General features: G+C 40.2%; 1 protein-coding gene and 1 long non-coding RNA gene across 3 annotated transcripts in view; one reads left to right on the top strand and one right to left on the bottom strand.

Moving 5' to 3' along the window:
• Positions 1–16,143, bottom strand: part of LOC113024443 (protein sidekick-1) — a 311,016-nt gene that overhangs the window by 226,344 nt on the left and 68,529 nt on the right. The gene's annotated exons all lie outside the window — the stretch shown is intronic.
• LOC113024450 (uncharacterized) lies at positions 94–2,635 on the top strand. Its single transcript, XR_003272662.1, has 2 exons — positions 94–163; positions 2,017–2,635. It is a non-coding gene; the product is annotated as an uncharacterized LOC113024450 (long non-coding RNA).

Below are 16,143 nucleotides of genomic sequence, written 5' to 3'. Positions count from 1 at the left end.
GCTGCGTCACCTGCTGCGTCACCTGCTGCGTCACCTGCTGCGTCATCTGCTGCGTCATCTGCTGCGTCATCTGCTGCGTCATCTGCTGCGTCATCTGCTGCGTCACCTGCTGCGTCACCTGCTGCGTCACCTGCTGCGTCACTCTTATCGACAAAATCTTCAGGTATGTTGCTAACTTGGGGATTACTCTGCTGTTGCTAAAGTATTACCATTAACATAAGGGCTATTACAGGTTAAGAACAAGAAAAAGATACCAGATGTAGGTTGCAGTCATATCATGGATTCACGCTATAACTTGTCAGTCTCTGTCACAAATGCAGCTGTGGAGGTAATGTCAGAGGTGAAGCTTTTATCACCTCCTTTAAAAAATGTAAGTAGTTAAAAAAATGTGAGTTCTACTTTAGATATACAAAGAACTTTAATATCTCTGGTCCCTTATGTAGATAATGAGATGTATAGCAGAATTATGTCACTGAACCGCTGGCTGGCCAGGAATTGAAGGAAGCTGGGATTTCAGTTTGTGGATAACTGGGCTTTTTTCTGGGGCCGCCCTGACCTGCTGAAAGCGGACGGTCTGCATCCTACTGGAAAAGCTGCTGCTATTTTATCCAGTAACATAGACAGCGGCTTATAGCAGGTTTGACATTAGGCAATTAGCATTCGGCAGGTCACAGGTGATTAGAGAGCCTGCTAGGTTTATTGGTAGTTTACTGCTGGAGTCTATTAGCTTAGCTAACATGTCCTGTCAGGGAAATCTTTAAAGTATAGTAAGACTGCAAGAGTAACCAGACCTATAACACTGAGATTGTCTGCCACACAAACTGTGAGTCTTGTGTAGCCTGGAAAGTTTAAGGCCATAGTTTATTACAATTTAAGTTGAACTTGATTAGCACTTCAAAAGAGCAGTGAGCGAGATCAGTATATCTGAAAATACAGTTGTGGTGTTTGTGCAGCAGCCTCTCTCGTGTTCTTTTTGGCTAAAGGCAGAGTTCAGCTCCCCCACACAGTACTCTTTCTGTTGAATGCATTATAGATTAAAATATACACCTCAACCAACAGTCAGTACTTTTAATTGATAAAAGACATGTATACATAAATAAATACATAATGGTAATAATACATACATAAATACTAAGAAAATATTAATTAGATAAACACGCAGGAGAAGTTAAAAACAGTACATTTCAAATTGTAGGTAAATCTCTAAGTGGATGTTTTGGTGTTACTGACACTGTGTAACCGATTTAAGTTGGTTTTCATCAAAATAATAACACTTGTCTCAATGTTTTGGTATATAGTCTCCTGTAACATCTAAAAGAAGGTAGAGGTTGCAACAGATTGTGTCCACATTGTGATGGGTCTGTAATGCTATTTCCGAACTCTGAAGATATAGGTCCTGTGATTCTCTCTGCAGTCCTGACTGTTCTTTGTAACCTTGTTTAGTTCACTTTTGTGGCTGATTCACACCGGTGATGTCAGAACAGAACACATTATTGCAGTGTAGAACTGGATGACCAGCCCTTGTCCCATTAGTAATAGAAGATGTTGTGTTTTATCTTTAGTGTTTTAGTGTGTTTTCACACAGTCACAACACCCAGAGTGCTTCATTTACAGCAACTATGTTCATAGTTAATCTGCCAGTCGTGTTCTTTAAGTAAACTAGTAAGTAATTAAAATGTGAGTACCAAACTCAGTTTTGCTCCCGCTTTATTTTTAAACACGCATACTTGTATGCGCCCTATAATCAGGTGCGCCTTATGTGTGTGTTAAATACAATAATGGCACACATAACTGAGACTGCGCCTTTTAGTACGGTGCGTCTTATGGTCGTGAAAATACGGTACTTATACTTGAGGAATACCAACAAGTACAAAGTATAGTCCAAATGTACCTATAGCTTTTGATATACTTGTCGACATACTCCAAATATCACATCTGGTCATAAGGGGAGTCATGTGATTACACACCAACTTGTTCTTCTTTTTGAATAACACAGTTACTGTCTACTTTATTCAGGGGCATCACAAACCACAAGAAGGAAGTGGACTGAAGCAGAAATAAAGGCTGTGGAGAAGACTCTAATGGAGTACATCAGCTCTGGAAAGGTTCCTGGGAAGGCAGAGTGTCTCAATTGTATTGAGAGTTCACCATTAGCATTGAAAGAGAGACGTTGGGAGGGAGTTAAGTTTTACGTGAAAAACCGAATTGATGCTTTAAAGCGAGAGTCAGTGAAAAGAAGGTAAGAAGCTAATGTCAAACAAATGGAATATAAACAGCTTCAGTTACTGTTAAAATTTTCTCATGTTTAGAGAAAAAAAAAGATTGCTCATTTCTACCAGGCAATTGTTACAGTGCTGGGTTGGGGACCCAGTGTTCTTTGTTATTATTTACTTTGAAGTTCTGTGCCTCATGTGGATGTGTTTTGCTTTGCCCTCGTCTTTGTGATTTGTATCAGCTGTGTTCCTCGTGTGTTCTGACGCTCCTTGTTATTCCCCTGTGTATTTATGTCGGCGTCTCCCTCAGTTCCGTGTCGCATCGTACCCTCACCTTGCTGTGTTTCCGCCCGTGTTTCCTCAGTTTGTATTCTCAGTTTAAGTTAGTTTGTGTCCAGCAATAAAGCTGCTTTTTCAGCTCACTTTCGTCTCCGTGAGTCTGCATTTTGGGTCCACCATTTCCTGCCCGTCTACACACAGCCATGACAGCAATGATACATTAGTATTGAAAAGATTGTTTTCTTTGCTGTTCAGGTTAACTTTGAGCAGGGAGAGTTCTTTTTTTATACTGTGTATATATAAAAGAAAAGTTGGAAAGCTATGCTCTTTAGTTGAAACATTTTTTTTTATTGAAAGCAGAGGCCAGTGCACAAATTGTCCAGTGAACAAATACAAGGGGTAATGACAAAATAACAAAAACAATATAAAACTCAATAAATGAAAATTGTAGCAGAAACCATTCTCTGAAATCCAACCAGCACTTGAAAGCTTTTTCATTATACCAGCTTTGATTACTCTGGGTTGTAAATTCCTATATATACACCCTCTAACTGTAAACGTGCAACAGTGTCACCTGGTGGTGGTTTGTGAAAAGACATAAAAGCTGTGTCCCCACCAGGTAGAAAAACCTGACAAAAATTGGATTTTTTAAATTTAACAAATTGCGGTACCAAAATAGATGTTTGATCCCTAAAAAAATTAAGAGTTCAAATTATGCCTTAATAATACCTCTATTACGTTTAGAAATGTTGTGTCCCCACGCGTAACCTCCTAGATGGAAGTCCCCACGTGACTGGAAAAACGTGTGTGTGTGTGTGTGTGTGTGTGTGTGTGTGTGGCAGCCTCTTAACTGAAGGCTTTGTAAAACTCTTGTTCATCATAACTGTGATGTTCTAGCCCGAGGGCTTAGCGGCATAAAGCAATTTCCCTCTCGTTACACCAGGCGTATATTAACCTCCAGAAACTGTCACACACACAAATACAGACCCACACACGCACATGCACTGCTCTCTTGCCATTTATCTGTCGTGTCAAGTTTAGCAGGGACTATTCTCTTGAGTAGGTTATTTATAATATGGCTGTGTACTTCCTTACCAGCTTGCTAGTCTACTGAGTAAAAGCTGTCTCCCACTGTAGGCTTTGTGACGGCTGCTCCTGAACAGTTTGGGAATGCTAAGTCAGACTGACTTGAGAGGTAGTCAGAGGCAGAGTCAAACCACCTCTCTGGGCTGTCACGACTACCTCTGCAGGTTTGCTGTGCCCATCCAAATTAATGAAAAATTACTGCATGAGTCAGTGGAATGTAAAACATCGGTGCAGGTAGTGCTGTGCCTCCATGATAATAGCTTTAAAACTGAATGAAAAAATGAATACATGGCTGTGCTAATAAAATGAGTGCTATGCACTCCAATATCCTCAGCTTATTAGGAGAACAAGTACAGGCAGCGAAAGCAATGCAAAGCAGCCTTACTAAAATCTAAATAACAGGGAAAATGTTTCTGTCCTAACACCAGCTGGTTTTAAATGATAGCCTCTCTCTAAAGCTAAGATAAATAAAGGCCTAACATAATGATCACATTTTATATTAAAGTTAAAGAAATTCTGATTTCGTTTTCTTGTTTTACACACAATTTGGATTGAGTGAAGAGACCTTCATTCGACCCACTGCCAGTTTTAGGTCTAGTATACCCTGGACTGTGACTGCTTCAAATCAGTTCACTACAGCTGCAAAACCAGTTTATATGTGCAAATTCATGCCATCCACACTTTCATGAAGAACTGCTCTCATTTACACACTTGCCCTTTTTTATCCGTCTCAGCATGTGTTGCCTTTATCCACCCCCCAGGAACTATGAAGAAGAGTTTATCTAATTCCAGCTAACATATACCCTTCCACAATGCCCACTTCTCCTGCCTTTTACCTTGGCTTTCTTAGTCACTCTTGCATCTAACATTATCTGTCTTCAGAGGGTTTTCTTCTTTTGTATTTATCTCCATCATTACTCAGCATCACCCGTTTCATTCCCCCACCGTCTTCCTCCTGTCCATCATGTGTCTTTTCTTTTACTATCAGCTTGTTAGGTCTGACATAGTGATTCATTTCCAGGTCCACCCGCTCTTTCCGTTCCCATAAGCAAAAGAACAACAACAAAAACTAAACCACACTGACACACTGCTAAAAGTTACTACAAATTCATTTAACTCCAATAAAGTAAACAGTGCCACCCTAATAAAAAGAGTTTGCACTAGGCTAGGTTAACATTTGACAACAATATGCTACACACACACACGCATTTTGTTTTTAAAATTGCATCTTACTTGTTGCTTTTATATAAAACCTTTTACATAAAAGCAACAGATAAGATGTTAGAAGCACTTTTATTACCAGACTGAGATTCTTTAGGCTGTTCCCTTATTCCCCAAGCAGTGGCCAGTGCAGATGGATCTGCATATTTGATTTTCCTGATGTGCTCCTCTCATTTATCAGTGCTTGTGATCTGCACTGGGACCATACTAGCTTATAAGCTGATATGTTAGTGATCAATATAAAAGAAAAGAAAAAATTTTCTGGTACTCTGTATCAGCAGACACAGATACAAAAATACTGCTATGACATCAGAATTTGAAAAAGATGATTTGGTGCATTTCTATTTGTTATTAATTGTTGGACAGGTGCTGTTTCCCATTCTATGCTGCAGGAGAATAAAGTGAGAGAAGAGCGACAAGCGCTGTACATCATGCAATTTCTAACTATAGTCTATTTTGTTTATTAGATCAATATATTTTTAAACATCACCAGTGTTGGTGAAGTTAGGCTGGCTGACATGGTGATCTGCCACTCTGTGGCTAGCTTAGAGGTTAACCTCAATTAAAGAAGCTTTAAGTAATCTCTTCTAAAATATTGAATGAATATTAAAGTGGTTTCAAATAAAGTGCACACTGAGTGTCAGTCAATGAGGTACAAAACCTGTGGGAGCCTGATTGGAAGCCGTGAAGAAGTGCCATCACGCTGCATAAAGAAAACAGTGAAAACGGACAAAACTGCAGCAAGTGTCTCAAACGACAACAAACACAACACAAGGACAGACTTTAGCACATTAAAAAGTTGTGGAGCGTAGAGCCTTGGATCCAGAATCAGGAATGATACGTTCTCGCTTAACAAGCGGATAGATGGGAATGTGGAATTCAAGCCTGGAATTTAAAAAGAGCAGCAAACGGCAAACAAGCATGATGAAGAACAAGCAGCAGAAGTAGAAGAGTGGGGCGGTGAGAAGCAATTAAGGCAAAACCTGCAGGGAGAGTATAAATATAAAACACACAATAATGAAGAACTTCTCAGGGAAAAAGTTAGAAGAGAAAAAAAGTGCATGGTTAGGAGCAGAGAGAGTGTGAAAATTTGAGAGCAGGTAGAATAAGGAGACTTGACCACAATTGGACAGCCACTCAGCAGGTTTCCACAGTAACGCAGCCACATCCACTAAATAAAAAAGTCGAGCCAACAGGAATAAACTTTTAATTAGAGGGCAGTTAAGTCTGAATGCATGACTGTGTGTGTCTACCTTTGCATTCACCAGTTGTGTGTTTGATTATGTGCAAGTGATTTTTGTATCTTTATCAACAGAAACTGATGTGTCTGCTTCATAGAGATCAGCTTTAGGTCTCTGATGTCAGTGCATCACCTCTCTGATATTGCTAAATGTAAGTATGAATTACTAATAATTATCAATCCAGGATAAATAATTGAAAATGCGTATTAAGAAAAATACAAAGAATTTGCTGGTTTAGATTGTGAGATTTTAAAATTTAATGTCATTATAAAAGAAATGTGGGGACATTTTGCACTGCTAGGTGAACAAAACAAACAATCTCACGAGATGCAGACAAAGCTCATAAACACAAAGATATATTGTTCATGACCTTAATAAAAACACCAACAACAAGCATTCTTACCTTTGCCAAGAGAGGAAATTTCTGTGTTTTCTTACAGTAATACATTATATAGTAAATATAAAGCCCTGAGATAGACAGGTAACCTGTCAGAGGTTACATGCAAGGATAGCTGGGATACGTTTAAGTTGGACGAGCACTTATTAAAAATAATGGATTATATGGGGCGATCGTGGCTCAAGAGTTGGGCGTTCGCCTTGTAATCGGAAGGTTGCCGGTTCGAGCCCCGGCTTGGACAGTCTCGGTCGTTGTGTCCTTGGGCAAGACACTTCACCCGTTGCCTACTGGTGGTGGTCAGAGGGCCCGGTGGCGCCAGTGTCCGGCAGCCTCGCCTCTGTCAGTGCGCCCCAGGGTGGCTGTGGCTACAATGTAGCTTGCCATCACCAGTGTGTGAATGTGTGTGTGAATGGGTGGATGACTGGATATGTAAAGCGCTTTGGGGTCCTTAGGGACTAGTAAAGCGCTATATAAATACAGGCCATTTACCATTTATTTACATTACAGCATATTTGTTGTCTTTGAGGTTTTGGACTGATATCCATAAACATCAGATGTGTTAGAAACAACAAAGCACAAAGTAAAGATGTCACTTAATTGAAATAACTGGCAGTTTAATCACCAATGAATGAATAAGTCAGGATGTCAAGATTTCCCTGGATTTCTACTTTTGGTTCCTCCACCTTTTAAATGCAGGAAGCAGGAAATTAGGTGTCTGTAACTGTTTTAGCTCAAGTAACACCTGGTGCGACTTCCTCCAGACACACGAACGCCACATCTTCGCCAGGTTCCTCCAGCCAGCCAACCATCTGAGGTCAGTGACCAGACACCCCTTAAAAGATCAACACCAGCGCTCTCAGTGGTCAAATGCCGAACGTTTTGATTCAGGAAACACTGTGACCTTTTCCTCCTCTACCTCTCCACTCCTTCCTCCTTTCTCTCCTCCTCTGATCCATTCATCACGCAGACATGCTGTGGTTTTTGACTCATGCTCAGTGTCACTGGAGCAGCCTATCTGAGTGGAAGAGGAGGTAGATAAAGAAAGGTGAAAAACCAAAACAAGAGAGTCGAGGCAGACGGATGGCACGAGCAGTCAGATAACACAGACAAACATGTGCTGAATACGTGAGACCTTAAACGACAGCTTGCGCGTCCTCCTTTGTTATCCTTTGGCTTGTCTTGTGTTAGCTCAGTGCAGCTGCCTTCTTCATTAATTTAAAGGCTACCTTAATTTATTTTATATGAAACTGGAGGATGTTTGTGTTGGCTTTTTTTATTCTATTATTCTGAAAAGTCCAAAATATGGTGGCAGCTCCGCGCTGGTGAAATAAATCCCAGAAAAAAAACAGCAAATTCTTACTCTGTGCAACCAAATGTGTGAAATCTCAAACTGCTTTTTATGTGTTTGTTTGTGTCTGCTGCATGCCATGCATACTCTCATTGGAGAAAAATTTAATTTCCAGCAAGTCCTATGTGACTCATTCAACCCTGCACCAATGAATTTCCTCTGCCAGCTTGTGTGTGTATGTGTGTGTGTGTTAAGATTCCAATTTGCTGTGATATCTGACAGCACCTCTCTAATTCCCACAGAAGGCCGAGTAGTGGGTAGGAGGGAATTACTACTGTTACATACCCGCCAACTGATTACCTATCGACTGGTCTAAACAGTCTGGCAAAGCCTCACTATTCCTGCATGTGTATGTGTGTGTGTATATGAACAGGGCTGCATGAGACAGAGTTATCTGTGACAATCTAATTCTTCCTGTCCTACAATCCTTATCTCTGTTTCTTTTAGACATAAACAAACACACACAAACACTAAAACGCAATCAGACCCAGACATTTAGCGATGTGGTTTTATTGGAAGTGATTGGCCCGCCAGCGCTAGCGCCACAGCAATCAATACAATGAAAAGGGGATGACATCACAGAGGGTGATGATTCCAGGTTAAACACTTATCGGTCCAATCAGCTGCCCACCTGACACCGGTGACCTTTTGACTAATAGCCAAGGCGGCGTTGGTGCTAGACCCCAAAGAGAGAAACTAGTAGTCTGCAGCAAGCACAAACATCTTCCTTTGTGGAAGCAAATAATGGCACGTTTATTAAAAAGTCATTTTACCTCAAAAGATAATAACCCGAAACAGTTTCAACTTCTGCATGAATATAAGACTGCCTCTTAAAATTTAAATACGCCAATGGTACACTACAGGCACAAAAGGGATAATAGCTTTTACGAGAAGAAGAAATTGATTTTATATTGAATCTGACCTGTGGGACTGCAAGGAGGTTAGTAACAACGACAAATGCGCTTGTGGCAGAGGTGCGTATATATCGTGCCCGTGAATCCTTCACGTCTCACGACTCCATCTCTTTTCCAACATGATATTTACTTTGCTCTTGGTTGCTCTTGGCTGACCAGGACAGACTGACTGGCCTTGTGCAAAATTACTCCCTCTTTACTATGTTGTGCACTTTATCTACCTTACAATATTTCATCCGTGTGTGGGTGTAATTCGCTCAGAAATGTCAGTGGCAAACTTTGGGAATGTGCACAACTTTCTTTTCACAACCTCACTACAGAAACCTAATGTGGAATATAACACTAGGGGACAGAATTAGACAAAATGTCACAATATAATGGTTATTTATTAGTGCTTAAAATCTGCTGTTCAGTATGGGGGGGATCTCATGAGTACAACTGTATAGGTAGTAATGAATGTAGGGACCAGCATGCCTGTGCATTGGTCCTACACAGAGCTTATGCACAGCTTTGCAGACTGTTATCTACATATTGTAGATGTGACTGGAGGGAGGTGTCGCAAACAACCAGTCTGTCAGCTACTTTTACTCTCACTCCTTCAGCCAGTCACAGAGAAAGCCAAAGTTATAACAAAGAGCTGAATGAATGCAAGTGTTAAAAACAATGACAAGAGTCCACTTTTGTGCTTCTCATGCTGACATTTGATGATTTTTTTTTTTTTGCACTTCCCTTCCTACATGGTGAACTCCACTATTGCTCCCGTTCCCATATAGGCCCAGTTTCCTTTTTTCTATTTTGGAAGACTACTGCACACAAGCAGTCCTCCAAGAAGCCTGTGTGTGGTTCTCCACTCTATACAGCCAAGATACCTACGCAAACAGACACAAATACAGTACCATGAATCCATGAATCCACCATTGGCTGTGTTGTAGAAAAATGCTGTGATCGTCTCTCCTTTAAGATTTCTTTCTGTGCTGTGATTCCAAATTAAACATGCACATGATGTGTTCAACAGCCATAGTGTTCACTTAAAAAAGGTTCATTTTTCAGCCTGCTCTAAAATGAAATGTATCGGCTTCATGCTGTGAAGGGCGACTTTACAGAGTAATTGTTCCAGTGACACAGTCACACTATAACAAAACTTTCAGTGCTATGCTCTTATAAAACTATTACAGAGCAGAAGAAACTGGAAATGGGCGTAATAATTTATGATATAAAAGTTGGTCTGCAGTGGAAACTATATTATTCTTTTGCAATAAAGGTTGTAAAATTGAGGAATGTATTTTTTAGGGCTTAATCTTGAAGCAAACCTGCCACACTGGTAATCTAGCATAATGGAGAATACAGCGTTTGAACATGTGTTTACTATCCTCAGTGATAGATACAAAACCAACCACACACATTCAGGATATGTTTTTCATTTGATTATTAATAATTGTTCTACAAAGTCTTAGCTGTCAGGGGAAAGAGAACGGAATCAGTCTAATTTAGTCCACCAAAAAAAGCGTGTTGTGCTTTTTTCCAAAACATAGAGGTTAGGGTTTGGAGATATGGTTGGGTTACGTTAAACTTTAGAGTGTTAAACCTAAAAAAGTAGCTCTGGTGTATGAACCTAACCAAAGAGAGAGTTAAAAGAAAAGTAAGTGTAAAAATAAAATGACAATATAGCCACACGACTACACAAAAACCCATCTCCCAGGAGAAAGACCTTTTGATTCCATGCTACGCTTGTCTTAAAATCCACAAGGAAAAGGAAAGTTGGCAGCCACATGATGTCAATGCAGACTACATATGTGCATGGAAGGGCGGTGAGGTCACACAACAACACCGTGCTGCCAAATATATCTATCTGCAATAAATTCTTGCAGATGGAGACAGCCTTCTTTTGGCTGTGGTGAAAAGTACATTTTGATGTGGAACAGCAAATTTTTATATGAAGCTACGACTTTAAAATCTTTCTTGCAGATCTGTAAATGTAAATGTTAGTGTGGAGAGGGAACTCAGTTGCTAATTTCTTCCTTGTAAACAGGAAAAGGGGAATGCTCTAACACTGGAAACATACCACCTTTCCTGGAAATATGAGCTTTTCACTGCAAAAATGCATAAAAATGCTTGTAATGTAGTGAGAATTGGCTGCCAGCACAGTAAACAACAACTACCAAAAACAATAAAGTACTTAAACTTTCACGTTCTGATGAGTGTACAGTCAAAATTACAGGGTATGAAGACAAGAGTAACAAAGTGAAGAAAGAGCACCACTTTCCTTCCAGCCTCGCTTCCAGGAAATAACACTACATGCATAGTAATTGACGCCATATGACACGGCACGAAAAGCTGGGAATAACGGTTAAAGACGTAACAAGACAAGTCAAGTCTTCGAGTCCGGCTTCACTCAGTTTACCCTGAAGCCACTGACATCAATTTGACGCCTTAACCCCACTCGACGCTTCATGTCTGGGCAGGTTTGAGACTGTCAAAGACAAAAATATTAAGAAGAATAATAATAATGGCAGAAAAGGAGAAAAAAACAAGCAGTCGATTCAAAAACATTACTGAAATTGGATGAATGAAAAAAATATTTAAGGAAATGAATACAACCAAAAAAAAGAGACAGGCAGAAACAAACAAGGGGGCAGATTTGAATAGGGAGAAAGATGTGCATTAGCAAACAGTGAATTAACAGGGAGCAAAAGCTCTTCCATTTCTCTGATTGTAGTACCCATTATGAGCATTCCCCTAACACAAAAACACACAATTTATTACAGCATTAGCATTTAGTGCTAAATGGACTGATAAACTGCACAAAAGAAGGAAGAGAAAAGCGAAGGGACGGCCAAGCAAACACTACTCCATCCTCAAAGAGCGTGGGCGCTGTGACCAGAGAGACGCCGGGAGACAGAGAGAGGCAGGGGGGGAGAGAGGGAGCAAAAGGCAGAGGTGGAGGCCAGACAAACAGGGCGCTTTTAAAAGGTTAAAAAAAAATAAACCTTTCATTCTGAAGTCATCTCTCACGCACACACAACTGTGTCCAAGCAGAGACACAAACGCACGCGCCCCCTCGATTCAATCAAAGCAGCTGCCATTACGCTGGCAACACGCAATGAATCATGGGATTGATGATGCGCCCTTGCAAGGGGACAAGTAATTTCTACTGGCCGGAAGATGAAGGGAGGAAGGAATGGATGTAAGGGAGTGAGGGAAAGATAAAAAAGAGGAAGAGGAGAGTTAAGAGAATGGGCCTGGAGTGTGCCTTTTATTTATTTATTTATTTTTTGCTGCCTCCAGTCGCGCCCTCATCGACCCGCTAACAAGAACGCAGAACAATGAATGGCAGTAAAGACAAGCAACGGGAAAGGGTGGTGTATGAGACTCATCCTAGAGGAGAGCTCCATACATCATTCACAGCCCTCCTCCAACAGGCTGTATGTTTGTGAGTGTGTGTTTGGTACAGAGGGGATGTACAACTCTGAACAAAAAGACAAACTCTCCCTGTCTTAGTCTCGGCGCCGACTCCTTTTTCTGCAGAGAGAGAAATGAAAATTCAACACAGCGCCATTGAATCCTCTTATATATTCAGACCAATATCTCCCAATTTCACACAAGCAAGAGGGGTGTGCACGCAAGCATGCATTCAGCAACCCACACACACACACACACACACACACACACACACACACACACACACACACACACACACACAGGTAGGTATTAAACCCTTTTTCCTTCAATCCCAGAGAGCAGACCTGTACCTTCTCCTGCGGATTAGTGTGAGAGAAGAGCGGTGAGAATGATGGGACTGAATCAATGAGGAAGACAGAGGCGAAGGAAGAGGAAAGGTAACCGTTACAAGGAAGCAGAAAGAGACAGGTGGAAAAAGGAGAATGAAAGATTGAGAATAAGCAAATGGGAGAGCCAGAGAAAGAGGGGGGAAAAGAAGCTCAAAACATGTATTGAAAAACAGGCTGCATAGACAGATGTGACACAGAAAATGAGTCACACAAAACTGAAAGAACCCCTCCTGGTGCCATGATGTGTGTCTCGGACCGTAGCTGCTGATTCTTTTCATTACAGAAAACCCATCAGTTATTTAGTCAGTTAAAAAATTAATCATTTTATATGAAACGTCAAAAATGCTGGATAAATGTTCTTCACAAGTTCCCAGAGCAAAAAGTGATTACTACAGACCGCTAAATTAGTCTGACCAGCACCCAAAACGAGATTAAGGGATAAATCCATTTTATTTCTACTAAGCATATTTCTATTAATGTGGCCATTACACATCCGTGCTAACTTTGCACTCTCCAGAGAGTCAAAAAATCTTCTGTATGAGTGATGTGAAGTATCTGCAGCGTCCCAGACACTGTGATTTTTACATTAATTATTTTAAACTTTTAAACTTTAAATCGAACCTTGACAGTCCATTTTTCTACCAGTAAGGGAGCGCATCCATCCGCAAACACCAGGTCATGTTTCTTTGGGTAGGGCCCCAGTCACGAAGGCCTAGAGATCAGACAAAACCTCTGGCAACTTGAAAAAGTGTAACGCAAACTGGAAAAAGAGGCTGTTCACGTTTGAAGTAACAGTTGTAACCTTTGAAGCATGTTGGCTAGCAAGATAAGGTCTCTATGCCTGTGTTACTGGAGCTTTAGTTTAACCACTCGCCAACCAGTCAGGAAAAAACAAATTTTTACTGGGCAGGCGATGGCTGCCACGTAGTTGCCAACCAGTGTCTAGGCCTGACTGTGGACGGAGGTTTAGCTCATTGACCGTTACAGTGTAAATGGTGTCAGCTGTAATGTGTTGAGAACTTTAGCACATAGACAAATATGGGACAATGCACAGACAATGGAGGCAAAGGCAGAAACGCAATGAACCACAAAAAACGTTTGCCAATACTTCTTCCATATTCACGGGAACACAAGAGTCAGCTTGGGTCAGAGTGTGCAAGCAAAAAATGATTCTTCTTCTTCAAAGTCCACAGATTTTGGAAATTATTATCTGTCCATGGGTTTGGGGTGGCCAGAAATTTATATCACAATATTTTAAGGAAATTCATGATAACAATATATCTGACAATGTATTAAAAAAAATACTGAACTCACAGGCAGCAGCGTATTTTAATGGAAACAAAATAAAGCACAATTTCCATCTTTTTCCAGTGATCTGCTTTCATAGATGACAGACTACTTAATTCAAAGTATGAATCTATTAAAACAAGGTGCCATCAGCAGCAGTATAGTAATGTCGTAGTAATGACAGCATTATTCTTAGCCACACAGCACAAATCAAATATAAGCACAAAAGAAGTGCTTAGTATTGATGCTTAGACTTTTACTTTAGGTTCACACATCACCAGTTGTGTCTCCTCGCATGCCTTCACCTTGTTGTACTCCACAATGTATTTTAGCCTTAAGTAGTGAGGCAGGTTTGCTGCTTTCATGTTTTGCAGGAATAGTTTTCTTATTTATTTTGCATATGTTTTGCATATTTTGCATCGTGGTTTGTTGGATGTTGCTGAAGTGCTCACATTTTACTAAATGGTCACTGGAGGCTGACGTGTCTTATCATTTTGTGGGAAAGGGAACATAAATGCATGACGGCGCTACAATTTACAATTGACAATATGATACAGCACATCCCTACTACAGGTGACAGTAATCAAGTTACAAAATATGAATTGTGACTTTAAGAAACAACAGAATGACATGCTGGAGACAGTTTTTCTCCGAAAAAATCACCTGGAAAAAAAGGACAATAGCAATCAAATCAATCAATCAGATCTCTCTAAGTAAAAGCACAGCACTGAGAAAGTGACGGTCTTTGTTGTATATCTAGTTTACTACATCTCAGCAAAACACCCCTATCCACCACCTCACCAGAGTTACTGTAGTTTTCCATTTTGACTTTTTGTTTTTCATTCTGTTCAGTTTCATCTAATTTCAGAAATGGGTTTGCTTGTTTCAGTTAAGTATTTATTGTCTGAAAATGTTTAGTTTTAAATTATTAGTTTCTGTGTAAGTTTGACTCATTTGAGATTAATATTGTACAAAGTTAATATGCCAGAGGCAAGGTTCAGTGTAGAAAGTCAGCTACAACAAAAACACAGAACTTTTAGAAAACAGTTGACTCACAGTCTTGTAGACAGGATCTCAAAAACATGCCCAAATACTAAAACTAATGATATTTCAACTATATATTTATTTTATTTTGTTAGCTTTCCAGGGGCACCACAGTAGCCCAGTGGTTAGCATTGTTGCATCACAGCAAGAAAGGCCCTGGCCAGACGGTGGATTCGATGTGTAGTGTGTCTCCCCACGTCTGCGTGGGTTCTCTTCAGGTACTTCGGCTTCCCACCGCAGGCCAAAGACATCTAGTTAGTTGGGGTTAGGTTAACTGGTGATTCTAAATTACCCATAGGCATGAATGTGAGTGTGAATAGAAACTGTGATGTCACCAACTGATTCAGGCCTCTGCCTTATGAATCCTAATACATGTAAAAAGGTTGTTGCATTGGGTATCAGTTTAGCTCAGTGTGTGAGCAGGCAACCACATACCACATGGCTAAAACGCAATGGCTTGGGTTCAAGTCTGACCCGTTGCCTTTTGCTGCATGTCTTCCCTTCTCTTTCTCCCTGATTTCCTGTCGATTTCAACTTACTATCCAATAAAAATCAAAAGAATATTAAAACTAAAAGCTTAGTGTGCTTGGATAATGAGTCTGGTAATTTTCAAGCTGTTCCTTAGTTTATACATTAAAGTATATATGTTGAGTTTTATGTACTCAACATTCTGAGGAATAAAATTGTGCACATATTTCATTTTTTATTTTGCACTTTTTACACGACATTCCTGCACTGACAAATATCATAAGGCTTAAGATCCTTTTGATTTAGTCATGTTATCATTCTTCCAGTCATTTCAGTTTATGAAAAAAACCCACCATCACGGAGACTCCTGAAGCAATTAATATTGCCGCTAAGTTTGGGGCTTTCGTTTAAATCTTAATAAGCTCAATAGTCCTGTAAGGTGTATGGGGCACATGGTCGCATACCATAACTTTTACCTGGTACAGCTAATATCAGCTATATTTAAGGGAAACAGATAACACTGAAACAAACTGAATCTTTTAAATACCCTCAGGTTTGTCCAATTTCATCGTACAAATGCCCTAAAAAATGAACAAACTCACCTGACTACTACCGTTTTGACACAGCTATCCTCTTGTCCTGAATCAAAAAACTGTTCCCAATATTCCAAAAAGGTAATCTGTCATGCCCGTGCTTTTCCATCCTCACACCCACACACACCAATACTCAGTGAATAATGTAGACGATGAGAGCTCTCTACTCTCCCTGTCCAGTAATGCACCTTTCATAAAACCCACACACACTCTTCTGCCAAAGTAGTACACAATGCACTTGAAAATACACAACCAGTCACTTTC

Source organism: Astatotilapia calliptera, chromosome 6 (genome assembly GCF_900246225.1).
Source record: "Astatotilapia calliptera chromosome 6, fAstCal1.2, whole genome shotgun sequence".
Classification (NCBI taxonomy): Eukaryota; Metazoa; Chordata; class Actinopteri; order Cichliformes; family Cichlidae; genus Astatotilapia; species Astatotilapia calliptera.
The sequence above is the reverse complement of the archived record's forward strand: the minus strand, read 5'-3'. Positions and strand labels throughout refer to the sequence as shown.